The sequence below is a fragment of the Hypanus sabinus genome, chromosome 10 (assembly GCF_030144855.1).
Source record: "Hypanus sabinus isolate sHypSab1 chromosome 10, sHypSab1.hap1, whole genome shotgun sequence".
Classification (NCBI taxonomy): Eukaryota; Metazoa; Chordata; class Chondrichthyes; order Myliobatiformes; family Dasyatidae; genus Hypanus; species Hypanus sabinus.
The window spans coordinates 32,089,318-32,100,995 of NC_082715.1; positions in this window are offsets into that span (position 1 = coordinate 32,089,318).

Sequence of the window (11,678 nt, forward strand, 5' to 3'; positions counted from 1 at the left end):
TAGGAAAGTATAGAGTTCAATTCATAAATGCTGAGGTTGTTATGGTTGTTGTATTGAAATCATTGGAGAGAGAGAGAGTGAGCGAGATGTAACAGCAACTGTTGTGGTAGGCAAACCTTCTTGTGGCTTTCTTAATCCGTTGTGTCGTTGTGGCCATTCAGTTATGACCCCTCTGGTCTTCAGCTAGACCGTTCTTCTGTGGTGGACTCGTCACTCTGGCATGAGTGGACACACACACAAGTCCCCACCGGCCCTGCTGTAACACTATGAGCTTTATTGACCCATCTCCTAGTTCGGTCTCCGAAGCCCCCCCCCCCTTTCTGTGGGTTCCCAACACTCAGTCAGTGTCCATTGGTGTGTCTGAAGGGTGTCTCTCCAGACCTGTCTTTTATCCCCACTCACGGGGTCTCAGCTATCTATCAACTCTGAATGACCATGTCCATCAAATCAGGCCACTCCTGCTATCTCTTGAGGAATGTTAACGAGCAAAGTAAAGTCCTTGTAGTGGAAGGGAAATAATCCAGGAAGAGTCATAATACAGTAAATCAACAGTCTCTCTCCCCCTCTTATCTGTAGTAAATGTTCTTGCCTGGGCTTTATCTCTCTCTCTCATGAGCAGCATAGAAACAGCAATAGTTCATAGTTCTCAGGAGGGGGTTGGGAATGGTTAACTCTGCCCCCCATTGTCCGTCAGATCTGTCCATCACTCATAACATTAGCCAGTGCATCAAAGGGTATAGGATGAAGGCAGGGGAGTGCGGATGACTGGAAGCATTGGATCAGCCCATGGCTGATTGGCAGAGCAGACTCAATGGGCTGAATGGCCTACTTTTGCTCTGATATCTTATGGTCTTATGGTTTTATTGTTAAGAGTCCTGACATTAACAACATATTGTCCCTTTACATAAGAACTAAACTGCAACACCTCACATTTGGCCAGGTTAATCTCCATCAGCCATTTCTCCGCCCATATTTGCAACTAATTTATACTCTACTGTAATCTTTACCAGTCTTTTACTATCTACAAAACCACCAATCTTTGTATTGTTCTCAAACTTACTAACCCACTGTAGACAATATACACACGCAGTGGCCCCATTCGTAGGTACAGGAGAAGTCAGTGTGGTCTCCTGCTGCTGCAGAGCTTCAAAGGACAGCAGGTTGTGCACTCAGAGATACTCTTCTGCACAACACTGTTGTAATGCATGGTTATTAGAGTTACTGTTGCCTTCCTGTCATCTTGAACCAGTCTGACCATTTTCCTCTGACTCTCTAATTAAAAAGGCATTTTCGCCCACAGAAATGTCACTCACTTTTTTGCACCATTCTCTGTAAACTCTAGAAATGTTGTGGATTAATATCCCAGGGGATCAGCAGTTTTTGAGATACTCGAACCACCCTATCTGGCATCAACAGCCATTCTACAAAGGCACTTAGGTCATATTTTTCCCCATTCTGATATTTGGTCTGAACAACAACTGAACTTCTTGACCATATCTGCGTGCTTTTATGCAATGAGTTGCTGCCACACAATTGGCTAATTAGAAATTTGCATTAATGAGCAGACACACCAAATAAAGTGGCCACTCAATGTTACAAGCAGAAGAGGTCCCAGTATGACTTGATGCTTTGGTTGTTAAATTTGTTTATGACACAAAGGTAGATTAAAATTTAAGTTGTAAAGAAAATATAAAGAGATGACAAAGGTTAAGTGATCAGGCAGAAATCTAGAAAATGGAATGTTGTGTGGGAATGGGAAATTGTTCATTTTAGCAAGAAAATGAAAAGTTTATGAACCAAAAGTATATATATTATATATATATATATATATATATATATAGTATATAATATATAAAAGTATATATATAAGTATATATAAAAGTATTGCATATATATAATTTGAAATGATTTGGTGAGTAGGTACAGCAATTAACTAGGAAATCTAACCAAATGTTATCATTTATTGCTAGAAAACTGAATGCAAATGGAAAGGCAATGCTTTAGTTAACAGAAAATTTTCGAGATTACATCTGGAGAGTTTAGTACAGTAATGGTCTCCTTATTTACTGTAAGCAAGGTGTGGTTTTAATTCAGAGATCATCTGGAGAGGCCAGGCTGTCTGAAGGAAAGTTTCAACAGGACATATTTGTACTTACAGGGTTAAAAAGTTAGAATTTATTTGATTGAAACATATTTCCAGTATCTAGACAGGGTGGATGTAAAGAACATGCTTCCTCGTGAAAAAGAATCAAGAAATGTTTAAAAGCAACAGGTGTCCCATTAATGACAAGGGTGAGGCAAAGTGCTTTCTCCCAGTGGGCCATGTGGATTTGAAACACTCTTCCTTAAAATGTGGGGAAGCAGAATCTTTGAATATCTTTAGGCCATAGGGAAATAAATTCTTGATAATAAAGGGCTGTGGGTGGAAGGGAATGCGGATTCAAGGTTACTGCTACGATTTTATGGAAAGTAAGCAGGTTTGGGGTGCCAAGTTCTGCGCATAATCCACATGTTTGTATATTAATCTGTTTACAAGTTCTAACATACAGAAAATATGTGGTTTGGACTGTGGATTGTTTTGGATAACTCTTGGGAATGTTCTGACCTGAAATGGAGTCATCAGATCTGACATTGTTTATGTTAAAGAAGTTGGACTCCAAGGACACATTATTTTACAATTTCACAGCAATTGCTTTTGCCTCTGCTTAATATCTGTGACAATTAGTTTTTGTAAACCACGCAATGTCAAAAATAAGACAAATAGATCTGTTGCTGTTCACTGGAAGCAACCATCCCACTGAAAGGAGCATAAAAGAACTAGCTTCTATGCAATGTGCTTTCAGAAGGGATAATAGCTTCTCTGTCCAGTTCTTTCATGAGATATATTGAAACTGTCTTGGTCAGATTTGATGCTCTCCCCTCACTCTTCTTCGCAGCAGTGACCAACCTCCTTGACCTCTACTTCTTTCCAGTTGTGTCTACATCTCTATTAGAAAAGACTTTGATATTGTAAAGTATATATTTCACTGGACAGCAAATGTTTTTGAAAGTACAGCTTCCTCAGAAATATTTAATGGTTATGATAGATGGCTTGAAGCTGAGCACAAATATAATTTCAGACTACTTGCATCACATAGGAATTTGGAGAAACAAGAAATTAACTTTTATTGAATATAATGCATTTAATTGCATAATGGTGCTGATGGTTTTCAATAGTTCAACTGAGCTAAAGAAGTTTTGTTGGTGATTTTCATTTGTACTCAGTGTCTGAAGCTTCTTGCCTAAGTGTCCAACAATTATCAGCCAGCACTGATGGATTTCAGTTGCCCTGAGACTGCTCTCAGTTTTCATGAGAACAATGTCCTGGAGAAACTTTTCACTGTGTTCGTTACTGACAGCACCAAGATTTGCAGGGAAGAAGTCTAAATGGGAATGCAGAAAATTAACCATTAGTAACATGTTGCACTTCATGGTTTTGTATGCTTGAAGCATGTTCTCAACCAACTACACAGAGTTTGGTGCTCTGTAGTTGCCAAGAAAATTTTCAATGACATCCTTGAATGCCTTCCATATAATTTTCTCTGGTCCCTCTGGAAGTTCTTCGAATTGCCTGTCGTTGATGATATGTTTGATTTGTGGACCAACAAAAATGCCTTCCTTATTCTTGGCACCAGTTATTCTGGGAAACAGCCATCTGAAATATCGAAATCCTTTACTTTCTTTGTTCATCACTTTCACAAAAATTTTCATAAACCCCAGTTTAATATGAAGAGGAGGCAATAATATCTTTGTTGGGTCTGCCAGTGTCTTATGTGCCACAGTTTTCTGCCCTGGAACCAACTGCATACACAGTGGCTGATTCTTTTTAATGTAATGAGATTCTTTAGAATGGCTGTCCCATTCGCAAATGGAACAGCACTCAGTGTATCCAAGCTGTATTCCTAGTAGTAGTGCTACTACTTTCAGATCACCACAGATGTTTCAGTTGTTGTTGGTGTACTGTATGCATTCAACAAGACTTCCAAATTTCTGTTGTTTTCTTTCATGTGTGCTGCATAGCCGATTGGTATTGAAGGGTGGACTTTGCTGTGGTGTAGCAGTTCAGCTTTCAGGCTTAACACTGAAAAGACTCCATTGTTGTGGATTATGCTGGCACCCCAAAGCAGTCAAAAGCCCATTAATGTCAATGCAGAAAGACAGATTATCAACCAGACTAAAGGATTGTGTAAAATCTGCTTGCTGGCTGCGAAAGACAGAAATTTTTGTGCCTGGTGACAGCAGATTCATTTCTGAACCCAGTAATTCTGCTTTTGCAGTTAACAAACCCAAATCTCTGACCAGGTCATTTAACTCAGATTGAGTTATCAAATTAGGCTCACTTGGCATCTGCATCATTATCAGAGTTTTCCATTCCTGGCTCATGCAACAGGGCCTCTTCGTCTGCCTCCTCTAGGCTCCATGTCTCTGGTGGCTTCAGTACTGGAAGGCTATTGTCATGTGACGTGGGTCTCATTGCTGAAGGGAGATTAGGCTGTTTAATAGATTTATTGCTTTCATGGAGAAACCAGGTCAGACAGAAGTAGCAGGCTGTCACGTGATCCTTCTGCTCTCATTGTGATAATGAACATCATTGACTTCCAAGTACCACTGAGCCAAACTCCAAGATCAACAGTGCAAGTTGTGCAAAAAATATGAGGAGCCCAGGCTTTGTCTTGGTCGCCAATTTTACACCCAAAATAGAGCTCATAAACATTCTTCATAAGAGGAGACATGCTCCGTCTTTGAACTTCAGGCGTATACTCACCACAAATATAACTGAGTATCGCAGCTCTTGCAATATTGGCGAGGCATCTTTCTATCACAAGTACTCCTGAAAGTGCAAATGCTTTATTATAATGAGTACACACAATATGCCAAGCATATGCATCAACGTGATCACAGATCGATATACGTGCAAACACAATGCATAGAACGGTGAGATTGTGATGATTTTATAGCTTTGCTAACACCAGTCCTTCCCACAGCATCTGCCCTGCTAAGAATGCATAGGCATACCTGGAAAAGATAGAAAACTTTTCAGCTTACATTGTGGATGATTTCAAAAACTTAGTGTGTGACTGAGAAATTTCATGGCAATTTTCATGATCAGCAGCCCAAAATCCATAACCTACACCAACAAGTATTCAGGAAACACATTCTTTGTTGTCCAGGATCTTGTTCATTTCAAGGAACTCTGGAAAGTCTTTGCATTGCAAAGATTATTGTCAATTTTAGCATTATTGCTTAAACAGAATTATCCATCCTCCAAGAAGACCACAACCTTGTCGTGGCTTGGAGGCTTGCATACCTCAAAGATCCGGAGAGCCAGGTTGGCTGGAGTCAGGGCTTTATGCTTTGCCTCTTGGTAGGGTCACCCGTGCCAAACAGGGCAAAGGGTAGAGACCAGACTAAGAGTGGCCCTGCTCAGGGCTAACAACACTGACTGGTAGAACAAAATTGTTACTGATAGGCGATCAAGAATCTGTCTACACATAAGTACAACAGCGTTCCTGGGTCTTGAACGACTGACAGTCGTGAAAACTGAGAGGAAGCTACTGACACAGTGAAGGAAACCCTGAACACCACTGGAGATGGAGGACCTTCATTGCTGACCTAAGTGCCAAGGGGTATATTGGGTAGTAGGTAAAAATTATCCATTATAACTGCTTCCATAAACTTTGAATCTGCGTTCCCTATGATCATGACAATACTGATCATAAGTGAATTAAAAAATAGTCACGATTTGCTGGGATAAGAGCTATTGATGGATTCTTACAGTGTCTTCTATGTTACTTAACTTCTTATAGTTGGTCTATTCCCAGTCTCCATACAAACCTTATGGCAATTTACTTAATTGAAGATACACCAAGGTGTCCTTTACTCAGTTAATTGTTCTTCATGTGGACAATAATTCTGAATCACCCCCCCCCCCAAGAACTGTGTTACTCTATGCTTAGTTTAAAATATTTCCTGTAGTATTCCCTTTCCCATCCATGTTGGACGTGTTTGTATACCCAGGGGAGGGCAGGGCAATGTCTCCCCATGAATGCAAGCTGTTGTCTTGTTTTTGGAGTACCATCCATATATTCCAGAAATCTCACCCATTACTGGTGATACAATATCGAGTAGTCTATCTAGTGCACCTTCACTCAGATGGTGCTACCCTAACTGATGTAAGAACATAATTAGATGAAGACATTGTTAATTGGCATTTAAGAGTCAGAGTTATACAACAGGTGCTTTGGTCCACTGAATTCATGCTAACCTACTGTACACTAATCCTACACCAATCCCATTTTTTTCTTACAACATTCCTATTAATTTCTCCCAGATACCATCACTCACCTACACAGACAGTGATCACTTAACCTACTGTAACCCCCTGGGTCGCCTCAGGCTGGCTCAGCTCGTTTCGTCTAGGGGGAGCAGCCTTCGGCCCCGCCAAACTGGGTAATCAACTGGTGTGGATGCTGTGTGATGTCCCCGCCTCGCCCACAAACAGACAGTACACCATATGCGATTAAATGAGTACAATTTATAAAGGTTACTATAACTAAGTGATTAATAACGATACAGTATATATGAAGAGAAAATTAAAGAAAAGGCGCCAAACTTATCAAAGTCCAAACCACTTCGTGCACAACCGTTGGAGCTCAATTACTGAAGTCTTCTGGCCACCATTCGATCCCCTCCGAACTCCTCGACTCGCAGCTCAGGACCCTCCGAACTCCTCGGACTCTCCAAACAGCTCAGGACCCTCCGAGTGGTCAACCAAGCACATCTAGCTTCATCCCCCCCCCCGTCCTCGGAGTACCTCCCGGCTTCGGACCCCCCTTTGGGGTCCGATCCTCGCCCAGCTTAGAGCATTGCGTCCTCTCTCTCGACCCCCTTGCGCCGATCTCCCCAAAAGCCCGTCAACAAAAGCTTACAGACTCAGAAGAAAGAACATTAATCCCCATTTGGTTTACAAAGGAATACCATTCTCGTTATCAGTAAATTAGCATTCCTGCTAGTTAACAAAAAGAAGAAACCCTCTTTACACTACCAACGCTCTTATCTTTGTGATAAACTGGAGCACCCAGAGGAAACCCATGCAAACACAGGCAGAATATGTACACTCCACGTGGACCACACTGGAAGTTAGGATCAAACTAGGGTCATTGGAACTATGAAGCATCTGCTCTGCCAACTATACTCCTGTGCAGAAGCAACCGCTGTGCTGTCTCTGCTGGGATGTCATTGTCACAGAAATTAATTCTATATTTTCCAATAATTTCATTGGATGAGAATTTAAAAAGGCATTTGACTCAGTTCTTGAAGGAAGATTTTTATTCATTAAAACATCTTATTCACAACATAAGATCATTTGTTTTGTGAAAATGAGAATGAGTTATTCTTAAAGACTCTTAGACAGGCACAAGAATGAAAGAAAAATGGAGGGCTATGCGAGGGAAGGGATGGATTGATCTTGGAGGAGGTTAAAAAGTCATCATGACATCATGGGCTGAAGGGCTTATACAGTGCTGTATAGTTCTGTGGTCTGTGTATCTCTTTGGATCAGAGGTGAGAAAAAACTTGTTGTGATGTACCTGTAAGAAAATGGACAATTCAATCAGAGCAAATGGGTTAAATCAGTAATGTTAACAATATCAGAATCAGACTTTAATCGCCAAGTACCTGTGCACATACAAGGAATTTACTTCCGGCAGATATTGTCTCTCTGTTCATAACAATAATAATGATAAATATAAATGAAAATATGACTGGTAGAGTGAAAAATTTGTTTCTTTACCCCCTGTCTTGATTCACCAAAAAATCCCTGTTGGAATTTATGATGCACCTGTTTACGGTACTTTGGCGTTCCAATAACCTAAGACTCTCTAGGTAATAATAGCTAAAGCTTCCAGTCATGAGTGTATATTGCTCTGACTTGGACAGGCATACGGATGGAAAAACAGTTTTCACTCACCATATGGTGGGAAAAACTATGAAGCCAACTTAGGGCTCTGCATCACAGGAGAGCAGCAATAGATCCACAGGATTTTAATGAATTCAGCAGCTACTGCAATTCTTACCTTTATGTTTCTTTGTTCATTTCCACACTGTTTTATAGTTCAGTAACTTCTTTAAATGGCCATGAGTAGTGCTTAATGTTGTGTATTTAATACTTCAGTAATACTTGAGTAATCTTGTATCTATATCGATTGATTAAGCATTCTTGTTCATTTAAATCATTAATTACGGGTTGTCTGTAAAAACTAAATTAATTGCATACGTCATCATGCTACCACGTGATATGTGCACGCCTCGCGTAAACTCCAAGATACTCACATTTTAGACTCCCGTACCGTCCTTTGAATTATTTGAATGTTTTGAAATTACAGAAGTACAAAGTAAGTATTAATCATCCAATACTTTGTTAAACCTTGTCTAACTTGGTTTATCTGTAAGTATGTGACACATCAAGTGTTGTGAAAATCTATGATGGCTCCGGCAAGCAACACCTCCAAGAGTGACACATCCTCAGGACGGGTCACAAAGCAATTGCGTTCACATCTTTTACATCTTCTTTTTATTTCCAGCGTGATCTTGCATCTGTTGGAGCCAGTTATCTACGTTGTGGCAGTGTTTTTACGTCAATTGGGTGATCTGGCACCATGCTCTCTCCAAGAGGGTACCAAGTGGCTGCAAGCAAAATGTGCGGCATGGAATCCAGGAAGACAGGAGATGGGGGTGAGCCCACGATCAACTCCATCTTCCACCGATGAAAGCGCCAAGGAAGACTGAAATCATCGAGGTGGATGCAGAGGCGAGCAAGTGTTTAGCGCCATTTGCCATACTCGCTGCGGCCCGAGGAAGATGTCTGTGTATGATGTCTCTCTCTCCTTCTCGAGTTCCCAAGGGGAGGTCCTCGTGTTTGAATGATCTCTCTCTCTCTCTCTTTCTCTGTCTCAATGTTGTCATGGTACAGTACCGGAACAAGGTTTAATCTACTCGGTTTGTGGACTCGATTGACATTTTCTAGTTTCTGACTGCTCCTTTTATTTGTTGTTTGGTGATTTTGAATTGGGGCGGGTAATAAATCAGGTTTATTATCATCGACATGTGACATGAAATTTGTTAAATTAGCAGCGGCAATTCAATGCAATACATAATCTAGCAGAGAAAAAAAATAATAAATAAAATTTAAAAAATAATAAACAAGTAAATCGATTACGTATATTGAATAGATCTTAAAATGTGCAAAAACAGAAATACTGTATATTAAAAAAAAGTGAGGAAGTGTCCAAAGATTCAATGTCCATTTAAGAATCAGATGGCAGAGGGGAAGAAGCTGTTCCTGAATTGCTGAGTGTGTGCCTTCAGGACTTCCATACACCCTACCTGATGGTAACAGTGAGAAAAAGGCATGCCCTGGGTGCTGGAGGTCCTTAATAATGGATGCTGCCTTTCTGAGACACCGCTCCTGAAGATGACCTGGGTGCTTTCTTGGCTACTACCCAAGATGGAGCTGACTAGATTTACAACCTTCTGCAGCTTCTTTCAGTCCTGTGTAGTAGCTCCTCCATACCAAACAGTGATGCAGCCTGTCAGAATGCTCTCCACGGTACAACTATAGAGGTTTCTGAGTGTATTTGTTGACATGCCAAATCTCTTCAATCTCCTAATAAAGTATGTCTGCTGTCTTGCCTTCTTTATACTACATCGATATGTTGGGACCAGGTTAGATCCTCAGAGATCTTGACACCCAGGAACTTGAAGCTGCTCACTCTCTCCACTTCTGATCCCTCTTTGAGGATTGGTATGTGTTCCTTCGTCTTACCCTTCCTGAAGTCCACAATCAGTCTTACTGATGTTGAGTACAAGGATGTTGCTGTGACAACACTCCACTAGTTGGTATATCTCGCTCCTGTACGCCCTCTCGTCTCCATCTGAGATTCTACCAACAATGGCTGTAACATCAGCAAATTTATCAATGGTATTTGAGCTATGCCTAGCCACATGGTCACGGGTATAGAGAGAGTAGAGCAGTGGGCTTAGCGCACACCCCTGAGGTGCACCAGTGTTGATCATCAGCAAGGAGGATATATTATCACCAATCTACCTTTGACAAGGTCCCGCATGGGAGGTTAGTTAGCAAGATTCAGTCACTAGGTATATATGGAGAGGTAGTAAGTTGGATTAGACATTGGCTCAATAGAAGAAGTCAGAGAGTGGTAGTGGAGGATTGCTACTCTGAGTGGAGGCCTGTGACTATTGGTGTGCCACAGGGATCAGTGCTGGGTCCATTGTTATTTGTCATCTATATCAATGATCTGGATGATAATGGGCAAATTGGATCAGCAAATTTGCTGATGATACAAAGATTAGAGGTGTAGTGGACAGTGAGGAAGGTTTTCAAAGCTTGCAGAGGGATTTGGACCAGTTGGAGGAATGGGCAGAAAAATGGTAGATGGAGTTTAATGTGGACAAGTGTGAGGTATTGCACTTCGGAAGGTCAAACCAAGGTAGACATACAAGGTAAATGGTAGGACACTGAGGAGAGCAGTAGAACAGAGGGATCTGGGAGTACAGATACATAATTCCCTAAAAGTGGCATCACAAGAGTTGGAATGTAATGGTGAGGTTGTACAAGACATTGGTGAGACTGAATTTGGAGTATTGTGAGCAGTTTTAGTCACCTAATTACAGGAAGGATATTAATAAGGTTGAAAGAGTGCAGAGAAGGTTTACAAGGATGTTGCCGGGACTTGAGAAACTGAGTTACAGAGAAAGGTTGAATAGGTTAGGACTTTATTCCCTGGAGTGTAGGAGAATGAGGGGTGATTTGATAGAGTGTAAAAATTATTATGGGTATAGATAGAGTAAATGCAAGCAGGCTTTTTCCACTGAGGCCAAGGGAGAAAAAAAACAGAGGTCATGGGTTAAGGGTAAAGGGGGAAAAGTTTAAAGGGAACACTGGGGGGGGCTTCTTCACGCAGAGAGTGGTGGGAGTGTGGAATGAGCTGCCAGATGAAGTGGTGAATGCGGGCTCACTTTTGACACTTAAGAAAAACTTGGACAGGTATATGGATGGAGAGGGGTTTGGAGGGATATGGCCCAGGTGCAGGTCAGTGGGACTAGGCAGAAAAATAGTTCGGCACAGCCAAGAAGGGCCAAAAGGCCTGTTTCTGTGCTGTAATGTTCTATGGTTCTATGGTTCTAACGCTTACAATCTGATTCACATCAGGGAAGGGGATGAGTGGAAAATGGCTTTCAGCACCTCTAATTACCAGTTTGTGTTTGTGTATTTAGATGACATCCTTACCTATTCCCGCTCTCATCAGGAGCATGTCTAGCATGTCCGGAGAGTACTCAGACGCCTTCTCGAAAATAAACTGCACACCAATCCTGAAAAATGTGATTTCCATAAAGACCAGGTGTTGTTTTGGGGCTACATACTTACCCATTCACTGTTCAAATGGACCCTCGTAAAGTTCAGGCAGTTGTAGAGTGGCCCAAACCGTCTACAGTCAAACAGGAACGGCACTCCATGGGGTTTGCAAACTTTTATCGCTGCTTCATCCGGAATTTCAGCTCCATTGTGACTCCAATTAATGCACTCAGCAAGAAGACCTCGGCAGGATTTCACCGGATGG